The sequence below is a fragment of the Nilaparvata lugens genome, chromosome 11 (genome assembly GCF_014356525.2).
Source record: "Nilaparvata lugens isolate BPH chromosome 11, ASM1435652v1, whole genome shotgun sequence".
Lineage (NCBI taxonomy): Eukaryota > Metazoa > Arthropoda > Insecta > Hemiptera > Delphacidae > Nilaparvata > Nilaparvata lugens.
Window position 1 is genome coordinate 8,253,250 of NC_052514.1, and position 14,742 is coordinate 8,267,991.

Genomic DNA, 14,742 nt, shown 5'->3' on the forward strand with positions numbered 1-14,742 from the left:
GAGTTTGAAATGTGTTGGTCTATTATAAATCGAGACCGTGTGAGAAAATCGACATTATGATTAATTCATAATTAGTTTGAAAAATTCCTTCACGAAGCAATGCACTTATAGAATATTTTATAAAAATTAGCACAGCTCCTGAACATTGAAGGTAATTTTCACTTTTCGAGAAGAGGTGCTGGGATTTTTCGAAGGGAAAATGGTATTTATTCCCTAGTTTGAATAATATAATTGTAGTTTGTTCTCCTGTATTTTGATTTGATTTCTTGTTCTCTATGTAGTAGCTCTTGATTCTAAAAACATGCCATTATACCTATTTTTAGAAAATTTTATTTGCTTTGTAGTTTTTGAGCTGTAGTAGGCTATTTGCTGTATTATGTGATATCTTCATCACTGTATTTTATTTAGTCAGTAATTCTCTTTGTAGTTTCTTGTATTGTAGTAAATTACACAATATCAGTTGACAATAATATCGTAGTTCGAAATATTTTAGTTTGAATTTCTTCTTTGTCTTTTCATAGATTTTAAACTGTAGTAATGCATCAAACTAGCCTCAAACCTACAAAATTTCTTTTAGAAAGTAATTTTGTAGAAAACTGAATCCTCTGTTCAACTTCAACCCATTTTATAGCCTCTTAAAATGGGTTGAAGTTGAACAGAGGATTCAGTTTTCTACAAAAATTACTTTCTAAAAGAAATTTTGTAGGGTTTGAGGCTAGTTTGATGCATTACTACAGTTTAAAATCTATGAAAAGACAAAGAAGAAATTCAAACTAAAATATTTCGAACTACGATATTATTGTCAACTGATATTGTGTAATTTACTACAATACAAGAAACTACAAAGAGAATTACTGACTAAATAAAAATACAGTGATGAAGATATCACATAATACAGCAAATAGCCTACTACAGCTCAAAAGCAATTAAGAAAACTACAAAGCAAATAAAAGTTTCTAAAAGAAGGTATTATGGCATGTTTTTGGAATCAAGAGCTACTACATAGAGAACAAGAAATCAAATCAAAATACAGGAGAACAAACTACAATTATATTATTCAAACTACGAAATAAATACCATTTTCCCTTCGAAAAATCCAGCACCTCTTCTCGAAAAGTGAAAATTACCTTCAATGTTCAGGAGCTGTGCTAATTTTTATAAAATATTCTAGAAGTGCATTGCTTCGTGAAGGAATTTTTCAAACTAATTATGAATTAATCATAATGTCGATTTTCTCACACGGTCTTGATTTATAATAGACCAACACATTTCAAACTCGTTTCAAATCTCATTATTAGGTAGGCTAGATAACAGAAAAATAAAATAAATTATTAATTAATTTTATGGCATATGGGAATGATGACGATTTAGATGATTAATGATCAATGGATTTTAAATATGTGAAAAAGTAAATGTAGTGGTATAATAACGATGATAGAATTCACACTTATCCGTCCATTAATTTTCCATGAGTTGAAAGTATTTACAGAAAAAAATAACTCAAATTTCGTTGAGGATTAAAAAAAAATTGACTTAAAGTGGTGATAACAGATTGGAGCACGACTCATGTGATTCCACATAACTTTGGGAACAAATTTATTTAGATTTGTATTCTGAAGATTCAAATATTATAAATGGATATTCTCTGCCTTGTACATTGAGAAAAGGGAAAATAAATTTGAATGATTCTTTGATATTCGAGTAATTCGTAAATGAAATTGATTTTGAATAAATAGTCAATAAAGATTAGAGTGAAAGAAGAAATATTTAAGAGAATGATACAAATTAACAGTAGAAAGAGATAAGATGATACATCTAAAGTGGATGGATGATGATCTGTAGAAAATTATCTTCAGGAATGTAAATTTTCATTCAAGAAAGACAATCGGAAAAACGAATCCTAACCTTTTCAAGGCCACACAATCAATTGGAATGACTAAAAAATCTATACAAAAATAAATACCAGAATTATAAACCTCCTGCGAGGTAGCTACTACTAGCTAATTTTGCAATAGCTGTATAATAAACTATTATAAATCAATCTTATTTACAGTATTGTAAGCTATACGAATTTGATATAGTTTGAACTAAGAAAATACTAGAAAAAACATCACGGTCAATTCTGACTTTCAGGTCAAGGTATTTTTGAAACTAAAGAGATTGTGGAAGAGACAATTTCGCAGAGTAAGAGTGGCCAATTTGAAATTAGAAGGCGTACTATTAAAGGAGTCATAGCCAATAAATTTGTCAATAGCATTCAAATATGAAAGCCTATGAAAAATTTGAAGTTTTTGAAAAACAAACATGATAGATGAACGTTTTTGTTCACTTCAAATTTATAGTAATCATTTTAGAGAATACTTTAATGAAGGATGCTAATTTCTATAAGCTACACTATAGTGAAGTCCACGTTATAATGGCAGTGTAGGTTGACAATACTATTGCTGTCTTTTTCTATCATACAACAAAACAGATAGCGCTATCTCTCTCTAGCTTTGAAATGTTGTCTGTTTGCCAGAATATTTTATTTTTACTTTTGACAGTGACTGTACAGAAGTAAACAAACAATTCTCAACCGCCATTTTTCTTCATTCTATCAAAATACTTTGGTACACAAGTCGTATAATTGATTTAAAATGTATTTTGAAACAATGAAATAATTTTTAGACACTACCGTATGAGAAACACAAATTAAATACCTGAAATGACATTTCAAAGTTGATAAATAACCATCCTAGACTTCATCCATGCTTCAGTTAGCCTACACGTATGAGTTAGACCTACTCGTTCCGGTATAAATAATATTGAAAGGTTATTTCAGAATTATTTCCATTGAAATTACTTATTTTTAATAGGATTTCTATTTTTCTCTTATTTTTAGAAGAAATTGGAATAGAATAAATTTTTAGTAATCATTTTAGAGAATACTTTAATGAAGGATGCTCATTTCTAAAACCTACACTAGTGTTAATTAAAAACTGAATTATTCATTTATTCATTAAAAAGATGACTTTGTATAGAATTTTAAATAGAATTACTATCTGTATCTTTACTCAAAATCTCTTTGGTTAAAATAAAAATTGGCGAAAAATAATCACAAGACAAAAGCGTCATAAATCTAATAAAATATCAATCAACAACCTGAAAGGCAGAATTCGACTGGATTGACTCCAACACAAATAAATAAAACTTTATAAGTAGTAAAACCTTTTATAAGAAAACAAAAACTTCAAACTATTTCACGAAAAAACACAATTGTCCGTATTATATTTTGTATTCATACACTATAATTCATTAAAGATGCATCAAACATCACTAGTTCGTGAACTAAATTATGATTCAAAGCTTTTTCGATACATTGCTTATGGTGATAATAGAGTTAGTTACTTAACACTATATGGGTAACTTGATTATGATATGAATAGAAAACCAGACCCCGTCAATAGGTTCTAATAATATGCAGATCTTTCAATAATATTAGATTCATAATGCAGTAGGACGTGAAAAATATGAGTCTATCATGCCTATTGAATGATATAGGATCAATAAACTTATACCTACAGTATGAGTAGAGCCACCTCTAATACAAGGCCCCGGCCTACGATATTGCAACGTCGCAGTGTAGGCCTAGAATCTAATACTTGATTGGTGAAAAAAAATTAAAAAAATACCAGCTGATCTTTTTAATCTAACAATATTGCAACGTCGCAGTGTAGGCCTAGAATCTAATACTTGATTGGTGAAAAAAAAAAATTAAAAAAATACCAGTTGATCTTTTTAATCTAACGATATTGCAACGTCGCAGTGTAGGCCTAGAATCTAATACATGATTGGTGATAAAGATCAGCTGGTATTTTTTTAAATCTTTTTCACCAATTAATTATGTATTAGATTCTAGGCCTACACTGCGACGTTGCAATGTCGTAGGCCAGGGTCTTGTATTAGAGGTGGCTATGGTATTAGGTACAGTATTTTAGAATGGGATTGACTTATTATTATTTCCCGATGTTATAATTTTTAGCTAACAATGTTGTACGGTGCATGATTTGATTTTAAAGCTGATATCTTTCCAATAACAAGATCTTTATGTGCTAAAGAACTAAGACTCTTATCTAATCCTCAAGATTCTAATCCAGTCATCGGGATAACCATATCCCCGAATCTCTACACTAACTACGGTATGTTTACTATACTCGAATTGATGAAAAATTTCATTGAAAGAGTTTGAGAAGGTTGTTCATCTGATGTTGCTAAACCAAAGTTTTTAATTCGTAATTCCTAATTGGCTGTTTTCATATTCACCGATTTTTCGCCGACACGACACCCAGGATATCCTCAGATATGTTTCATATTATTCATTTCTTGCCAATACATGGGGATATAGAACATGCCAACCAAATCCGCCTGGCGTCTCGAAAGCCTCCCACCAGAACGGCATTATATGCTCTGGATGGTGATTTCAGTTCAACAGACGCCTGGCAACAGGAATGGCATGCAAGGCAAATCGATCTTACCCCATGTATCACCGAAAAGCCACCAGGTTTTGATTTGCCACGCAAACTATGGTCGGCTCTTAACAGGATCCGAACTCAGCATGGAAGATGTGCCTATGCATTGTACAAGTGGGGAAAGGCTCCAACACCTTTTTGTGAGTGTGGCGCTGTGCAAACCATAAGACACATTGTAGAAGAGTGCACAAGAACAGCTTATGAGGGCAGGCTGGATGACTTCCTGGTAGCTACACCAGATGCAGTGGCATATCTAAATCGACTAGATATATGTTTAAAACTTTTAAAATTTAATTTTTTAATTTGTGTTCCACCTTTTTTCAAACTTGTGACTAAGATGACTTTATTATTTATATGTGTGACTTATGTTAGATAACATAAAGATTTGTGTCGTAGGGCCATACGCTAAATAAATATTCATTTCAAAAACCTAGACTCACATGCAGCGCTAGTGTTATATTTGGAATTAAATCGGTCATTGAGGGGGTAACCTGGAAGATCATACATACCAAATGCCTTTGTAATCTATAATATTACAAAGAAATATATATAATACTGTATCTCGCAATAAAATACCTCAATGGGGTCTTCAATTTTAAGTTGACAGACAGACAGACAAAAGTCTCTTTATTTCAAAAAATTAATTTAACAAAAAAAACATACTGTGCTCATTCATTGTAATACAAAAATCGTGTTACAACATCATCCTAGAACCTAAATTACCGTATATAAATAAAAATAAATTTTTAAGTGTCTAAAATGAAATGAAAGTGATGATTTCTTCATTGATGATGATGTCGTGTTAAAATACATAGAAAAAGTGTGAAATGAAAGTGTTGATTAAAATTTTTAAATTTAAGTACAGTATATAAATCTTAATGTGGCTTAGGTTTCAGGGAAAACGATGAGAACATATATTTAGGGTAATGAGCACAGTAGTAAGGGGGTCACTTGGGAGCAACAAACAAATGAAGGTTACCTACTACCATAAAATTCTTACTAATTTAAGGTCAATCACAACCATAAAAAATCAATCTAAATTATTTCAAATTACGGTTACCAGCTACCATAAACTATCTACCTAAATTATGGTCTATTACAACCATATAAAATCAATCTAAATTATTTTGTTACTCTAGATAGATTTTTCGAAACTACGGTTACCAGCTACCATAAACTATCTACCTAAATTATGGTCTATTACAACCATATAAAATCAATCTAAATTATTTTGTTACTCTAGATAGATTTTTCGAAACTACGGTTACCTACTACCATAAACTATCCACCTAAATTATGGTCTATTACAACCATATAAAATCAATCTAAATTATTTTGTTACTCTAGATAGATTTTCGAAACTACGGTTACCTACTACCATAAACTATCCACCTAAATTATGGTCTATTACAACCATAAAAAATAAATCTAAATATTTATCTCAGTATCCCCAAGGTAATGTATCTATAACCCCATCTACCTCTCCTAACACTGCTCTCTTGTCATAATCCAGTTTGAAATCTTTTGTTACAAGCTTAGAATCATCCATTTTCTTAAATTCGTTAACAAAGTAGTCAATAATAATTTTATTACATTTATCATAAAATTCTATGGAGATCCATGAGGCTATATCAAGTATCAGTTCTTTAGGTACATACGTACCGGTAATTTGTTTTCCAATTTTATCTTTGTTAGCATCTTTGATTTCGTATAAGAAATTGCCCTCCACATGTGGAGGGCTATTTTTCTGGTAGTATTTAACCATATTTTTAGATTTTTCTAATCTTGCCCAATGAAAGTAATTCTTACCACCCTCAGCACATAACTTGGTCGCGTTAAAGTACCCGGTAGCCTTATCTATGACCAGTTTGAAATCTCCAAATAGACCATTCCAAAAAGTGTCTTTAATGTGCTCGTAACACGTGTCGCATAGCAACACATTTGAGATGATGCCTTCGGCATCATTGTATTCACAATCTGATAATTCAATGTTTTCCATTTCTTTTATTACTTCTTTTTTTGTAAGAAAATAATCATTTTTTAGCAGACGATGATGTGATGAATAACCACCTCCCTTTTAATAAGTTAAAAAACCAATTAAAAGTGAAATATACAACAAGTATTCTTACTACTCTCTTTTATGGAGAATCATGTTCAGTAGATGGCCAACATAGTTTTTGGATGGTGGATGTTTTGAATACATGAGTGAGTTCCAATAAACCTTTTCCCTAAATACCCACATGAATCCCTCTGACAATTTTTGAGCCTGTGATATACTTCTCCAATCAACCTTATCTTGAAATTCAGTGATAAATTCTTCAGACATTTTTTGTAAGTATGATAGTCTCCACCAGTCCAACTTGTCTGCAAACTCTCTCATAAAGTCCTCTGTCAGCTCTTTTTGAGTTGATAGACCACCCCAATCAAGTTTGTCTGCAAACTCTCTAATAAATTCTTCTGATAACTTTTGTCTAAATGATACACTCGACCAATCAACTTGTCCTAACACTGCTCTCTTGTCATAATCCAGTTTGAAATCTTTTGTTACAAGCTTAGAATCATCCATTTTCTTAAATTCGTTAACAAAGTAGTCAATAATAATTTTATTACATTTATCATAAAATTCTATGGAGATCCATGAGGCTATATCAAGTATCAGTTCTTTAGGTACATACGTACCGGTAATTTGTTTTCCAATTTTATCTTTGTTAGCATCTTTGATTTCGTATAAGAAATTGCCCTCCACATGTGGAGGGCTATTTTTCTGGTAGTATTTAACCATATTTTTAGATTTTTCTAATCTTGCCCAATGAAAGTAATTCTTACCACCCTCAGCACATAACTTGGTCGCGTTAAAGTACCCGGTAGCCTTATCTATGACCAGTTTGAAATCTCCAAATAGACCATTCCAAAAAGTGTCTTTAATGTGCTCGTAACACGTGTCGCATAGCAACACATTTGAGATGATGCCTTCGGCATCATTGTATTCACAATCTGATAATTCAATGTTTTCCATTTCTTTTATTACTTCTTTTTTTGTAAGAAAATAATCATTTTTTAGCAGACGATGATGTGATGAATAACCACCTCCCTTTTAATAAGTTAAAAAAACCAATTAAAAGTGAAATATACAACAAGTATTCTTACTACTCTCTTTTATGGAGAATCATGTTCAGTAGATGGCCAACATAGTTTTTGGATGGTGGATGTTTTGAATACATGAGTGAGTTCCAATAAACCTTTTCCCTAAATACCCACATGAATCCCTCTGACAATTTTTGAGCCTGTGATATACTTCTCCAATCAACCTTATCTTGAAATTCAGTGATAAATTCTTCAGACATTTTTTGTAAGTATGATAGTCTCCACCAGTCCAACTTGTCTGCAAACTCTCTCATAAAGTCCTCTGTCAGCTCTTTTTGAGTTGATAGACCACCCCAATCAAGTTTGTCTGCAAACTCTCTAATAAATTCTTCTGATAACTTTTGTCTAAATGATACACTCGACCAATCAACTTTGTCAACAAATTCTCGTATGAAACTTTCTGAAATAGTTTGATGTTCAGAAATCAAGCTCCAATCAACTTTATCTTTAAATGCACTTATAAAAGGTTCCGATAGATCTTGATACAATGATATGCTCTCCCAGTCAACTTTATGACAAAATTCCTTTATAAAGTCCTCTGATAGTTTTTGATTTCTTGATATTTCTTTCCAGTCTACTTCATCTGAATATTTCCTGATAAAGTCCTCTTCTAAAATACCATTATCATCCATATCTTCACTCATACTTATAGTCTTCCATTGCTCTTTAGTTAGTGTCAAAAGTGTATCTGCAGATAGATCCTGTGCATGATCATTCAGTATTGTTTCTACCAGAAATATATCTTCCTGATTTATAGCTTTCTTCAGCAAGTGATCCAAAGTTCCAATTGCTATGCAGAAATTTATAACATCCTCTGTATTCAGGTGAGCTTCAACGCTGTCGTATATTGGTTTCATAGATAATATATCTAATTTGTTCATCATCATTTATTATATAGAAATTAAAAAAAAAAAAAAAATTAAAATGTGTATTACAAGAATACAATTCAGTTTTCAAACCATTTGCAGAAGCCATACTTATTATTCTTGATTATTTGTGAAATTATCCTCATGTCAACTGCTTTGGAGAACAACCTGATTACATCTAGACATAAATGACCACAAATAGGAGGATCACTATTGTTCTGGATTTTATCTTCAGTATAATAGATATTGCAGCCTTTGAGGTAGTTTTGGAGTTCTATAGGTGGTGGTGCTTGTCCATAACTATCGAAATAAACTACATTTTCCCCATCTTTCAAGTAACAAGTCCAATGGGTACCTGTTGAAAAAATGCTATCCAAATTGATAATACCACACTCCTTCTTTCTGGGTTTACCTGGGGGAAGTGCATCTCTCATAAAAACACCTTTAAAATATTTTATTCCCAACAGACTAACATAGTATTCAAGATCACTCATTGAAAGAGGTTTCATCTCGACTTTTTTTTTTTTACTACTTCTGCAATAATTGAATCAATCTTTTTATTTATCTGTTTTTTTAGTCCCGATCCTTTGGTATCATTCTTAATAACGTCATCCAATTCTTCATCAATTAGATTGTACAACCAAGGCAATAATTTCTCTTTCAATAGAGGCGCAAGATTCTTTCTGATAAGAGGTGTAATGTTCTTAGCAAAAGGTAAATTATCCTCAGCTTTCACCAAAAGATTATTGACAAGACCACTTCCAACTTGATCATGATTCAAAGTCAGCCTCATACCTTTCCTATTTTTCAATGTTTTATTGAATAATTTATTCTGTGCACTTGTGAGCTTAACAGTGACATCTCCATTAGATGATAATTGTTCATGAGTTAAGCCCAGTGTCAAATTTCTATGCTTTTTAACAGCAATTCTTAAATTTTTCTTTTGCCCTTCAGAAAGGCTAATATTATGTTCATAATATGTCTCCATAGTTCTTTATTACATGTGAAATTATTTTAATAGTGATCTCACTATTAAAATAATAAAAAAATCTAAAAATCATTCAATACATACAGGCAGAAGTACTTAATCCCCAACCTAATTTCCTCTTTGCCCACATAGCACCTGTAGTAGCTAAACCTGCAATTCTTTCGTTCAAATCTGCATCATCTAAAGATGAAGTAACCCTATTCCAAGCCTTTTTCTGTAGAACTTTGTCAGCTTCCCATCTATCTTCAGTATTCTTGTGTTTTGAGTACCAAATATCATGATCTCTAGCCGCTGCATCTAAAGGGTTTATACCTGAATCTTGTCTAGCTAATCTTCTCTCTAATTTTGTTCCTGGACCAAGAAAATGATAACCTGGCCAGTGTAATTCGACTGGAAGATTATTTATAATATCATTTAAAAGACCAGAGCCCTCAACAACTTTTTCTGGAAGAGCCAAAAAACACCTCAGTAGATATTTTGTACCATTTGGAGAATCAATAAGCTCAGTTAACCTATCTTTAAAAAATCCTACTAAAGACATTTTTTCATTGTGAAAACTATTATTTCCAGCAACTTCTTGAGAGTGAATATAGTTCAATCTCTTCATTAGTTCATTTAGTTTTTTAATGTATCTGTATTCTATTGGTTGGTCTTTTAACTCTATTAAACCAGAACCGGATATATTTTCCTCTTCTTCTCCATCCTCTACTTTTTCTTCTTCTTTTTCCTCTTCTTTTTCCTCTTCTAGAGTCTTTTTTTGAGAATGTTCAACCCAAATCTTTTTAATCATCCCTTTCCACTTCCGAGATTGACTAGATTTTGGTCTATTCTTAGTCGGATCATTATTTTGATACAAAGAATTTGATTTTATAAGAATATCTCTATAGTTATTCCAATCCTCATCTGTATACATTCCTTCTTTTTCAAAAAAATCGTTCTTAGTCAAAAGTCTCCATAAACCTTCTGTGCCTTTGTACTTGAGCTTAAGATTCAGCAAAATTATATCATCAAAATTGAATGTTATTGGTTCAGAACCAATCATAGGTCGATCGGTTTTTTCATTGTACCAGATGCCAAACTTATCGTCATTTGCTCTGGGAAAATATCTAGCACCAATACTTCCAAGATTTATTGTTTTTGTGTCTATCAATTGTTTAAGAGATTTATTCTGTCGGAAAGATTCTTTCTCAGGAGTAGTAGGCAAACCTAAAGATGAAGATGATTCTTCCTCATACTCATCCTCTCTATTGAGGTCAAATCTAATTCTTGGATCCTTTCTTGGTGTACTTTCAGATAAAGGTCTAAAAATTGGAACAATTTCTTTACTAGAACTAGACTCAAGTGGTTGTTTCTGTTCTTTTAAAGCCTTAACTATAGGCTCATACTGTTTTTGTCTTTCTTTATCTTCATCTATAATTTGTCTATGAAAACTGGAAAATTCTTCAGTTAGTTTTCTATCTAAATCTTGAATTCTTCTAGCTTCATTGACAGATAATTCTTTTGGTTGGTTATTCATTAGAATTGTATCATTTGAACATTCTGGCTCATCTTCATCCAGATGTTTCTTTTTTTCTAATTTCTCAGCTTCCCTAAATTTTAAGTACAACTCTTTTTGACGTTTACTTAATTTTTTAGCTTCTGTAGCACTCATCATCTTCTTTATTAATTAATTAAAATTAATTGAAAAATATTCAACTCTAAGCAATAAGAAACAATAATAAACGTTGTTTACGTTTAACGTTTTCGTTTACGTTTAACGTTTTCGTTTACGTTTAACGTTTTTGTTTACGTTTAACGTTTACGTTTACGTTTACGTTTATCGTTCATGTTTATCGTTCATGTTTATCGTTTACGTTTATCGTTAACGTTTAACGTTTACGTTTATCGTTCACGTTTATCATTTACATTCAACTGTTTTGTTAATAAGCATTTATAACGTCCATCATTTGATTTTTTGGTCATATTGATTGTTATGAAGCCATAATCAATATCCCAGCATCTTTTACAAATATTTTTGAACTCATTGAATGTCATATCAGAGCCTACAAAATCATCATAAATTCTATGTGTATAGTACTTGTTTTGTTTGAATATACAAAGATAGTTGACATTATCCCTTATGAGCTGCATATCGATTTTACCATAGTTTTGACTTAAATACACACAGGAAATGTTTTTATGGCGAGATCTGATGAAATACTCCTGAATTTTTGACTGCTCTGCAGTGATACAATCGTCAAAAACAACAAGACTATTAGGTTGACACTCATCCACAGATATAAGTTCCTCACAAGTTGAGAAGAACGAGGCAATTTTCTTACCAGTTGTTACTTCTATAGCCTCATACTGCTTCTTTAAATCTTTGTACTCTCTTTGCTCTAATGAGTAACCCTTTGCATAAATATAAAGGTTTTTAAACTGTAGACCTTCCTTCCTCAAAATTAAATTTAAAAGTAAATTAGTCTTACCACTCCCTGATCCACCTATTAGAAGAGCTCTCATTGGCTTTGGGAATTGCTTTTTATTATTTTCTTGTTTATAATAAACAGTTATATTATCCATATTTATTAATAATGAAATTATTCAAGCTAACTGGAAACGGGAGTGTCTTAAAACTTCATTTAGAAAGACCAATTCTGCTTGATGAAAATACAGAATATGAACTTGCACTTGTAGGTTTTTATTCTGAAAACAATATTTATAATTTGACAGAAGATGGTGAAATTCTTGTAGAGGAACCGAATGAGGAAACAAATGGAAATGACGTATTGTCTGAAGATGTTTATGGTTATGAAACATTAGAAAAAGGTTACTGGACCTTGGAAAAAATTCAAGAGAAAATCAATCGGCATCATGAAGCTGAGTATGACATAAAATTTGAGAAAATTGGAAATAAAGTTGTACTTGTATCACCTTACTATTTTGTTGGATTTACAAAATCTATACAAAAATTATTAGGTTTCACTAAAGAAGGCACGGTTTACAATGAAAGATGCACAGGTGAAAAAATGTCAAATTTGAAACCTTTGGACATTATTGAAATTCACTGTAATATTATTGAACGTAGCTTTTCAAATCATGAAACTCAATGGCATAAACACGATGAACAAGAAATTCTGTACTCATTTTATCCAAATGTAAATTATGGAGATAAAATATCAGAAAGGCCTGAAGAGAAATTATATATTCCGGTGAAAAAGAACTTACATAAAATTCAAGAAATTGTTATCACAATCAAAAATCAAGAAAATAATCTACTCATGAATCCTGATGCAAATAATATTATCTATCTGAGTCTTGTGAGGAAGAGGAAAAAAAATTATGAAACATTTTTTCATTAAATTTTGTATATAATAAATAGCAATGGAAAAAGTATATAGTAAATACGCTCATAGTATTACAAGAAGTGAGTTCAGGAATGTAAATCCTGTTACTGATCAAAACTTCAACAAACCAAACAATATTACATTATTCAATCTAGATCATGGAGATTGTTTCTATAATGGAAGAATTCAGTACCATATTATTGGCAAAGTTGTTCAGAAGAGTGATGGTAAGGATTATCCAGCAGGTACCAATGTGAAGCTGACCAATAACTTTGTGCCATACTTGTTTCCTATGATGGAACTAAGGAAGAACGGAGTTTTAATTGAAAGAATCGAACACGGTGGAGTAGCTAGTACAGTTAAAGGTCTTCTAAGCTACAAGCACTCTCAGAAAGGTTTACTAACATCGTCAGGTTTTGAGTCAAAATTTACTGGTGGAGGTAAATTTGAAGTTTTAGGTCCACTTTCTCACTTGGGTTTTGGTTTTTTCAATCACTTGAGATATCCAATTTTTAAAGGAGGATTTGAAATAAGTTTCACAAGAGCTGAAAGTGATGATGCAATTTTCCATTGGAAAGGTTCTGGATCTGGTGCAACAGAGCCAGAAGATGGCAAGGTTGTTATTGAATCGTTTGTACTTAGAGTTCCACTAGTAGAATATGAACAGACAAGCAAAATCCAGCTGCTTGATGAACTAAAATCTTTGAGTGATAGTGGAAAGTTAATTTATAATTATCTATTGTGGCAATGTATTGAAAAGAAAGGTGTTTATGGCACAAATTTCAGCTGGGATATAACAGGATTATTTAGGAATATTTATAACCCTATGTTTGTTATAATTTGTTTGCAAACAAACAGATCAAACAATCAGAAACAGGATTCTAGTAAATTTGATCACAACAACCTTAAAAATGCAATTGTGAAAATTGATGGTGTAAGATATCCAGAAGAACTCCAGAATTGTTCTGTTTCAAATGGGAAATTTAGAGTTTTCTATGATATGTATCAAAACTTCAGAAGGGCTCTTCTTGGTGACGAAGAAACTTATTTGGAATATGATGATTTAGTCAACAGTTATACTATAGCTGTGATTGATACTTCACTCCACCCACAAAATAAAATTAGAACAAAAAGCGATATTATAGTTGAACTTGACTTTGCAAATTCTATTGATGCACCAACCGCGAATACTGGTACTACAGCTTATGTGACAATAGTGTCTGAAGCTCATATGAAATATGATATTACAAGGAATTTGGTTGAATTGATCTAATATTAGAAATATTTTTTGAACTTTAATGGAATTTTTTCTCATTAAAGTTTTATGTAGTATATAAAAATGGAGATTTATTGTTCGAAATGTAAGAGGAAAACATCCTCAACAAACTTGGAAGAGGTCAAGACCACAAACAACAGATGGCGAATGAAGGCTACGTGTAGCATTTGCAAACAGTCAAAGAGTGTGTTTATCAAGGCTCCAGTAGTCAAGGAAGAGAAGGTGCTTTCAAACGAGGAGTCAGCTATAGAAGCATATGAGCTGCATAGACCAGTAATTAAGAAATTTCCCAAAAGAAAAATTGTAACTCACAGCATAGATGATCTTTGGGCTGCTGATTTAGTTGTCATGAATAAGTATGCAGTGGATAATGATGGCTACAAGTACATGCTTAATGTCATTGATACATTTTCAAAATATGCTTGGGCAGAACCATTAACAAGAAAGAGTGGGCCAGATGTTGCTAAAGCATTCAAAGTGATCTTAAAAAGAGCTCAATCAGTAGGTCACAAATCACCAAACTTGCTGCACACTGACAAAGGCTTAGAGTTCAAGAACAAGGACTTTGCTGCGGTGTTGAAAAAATATGATATCAAGCTCTATCACACAGAGAACGAGGAGAAGAGTGCAATAG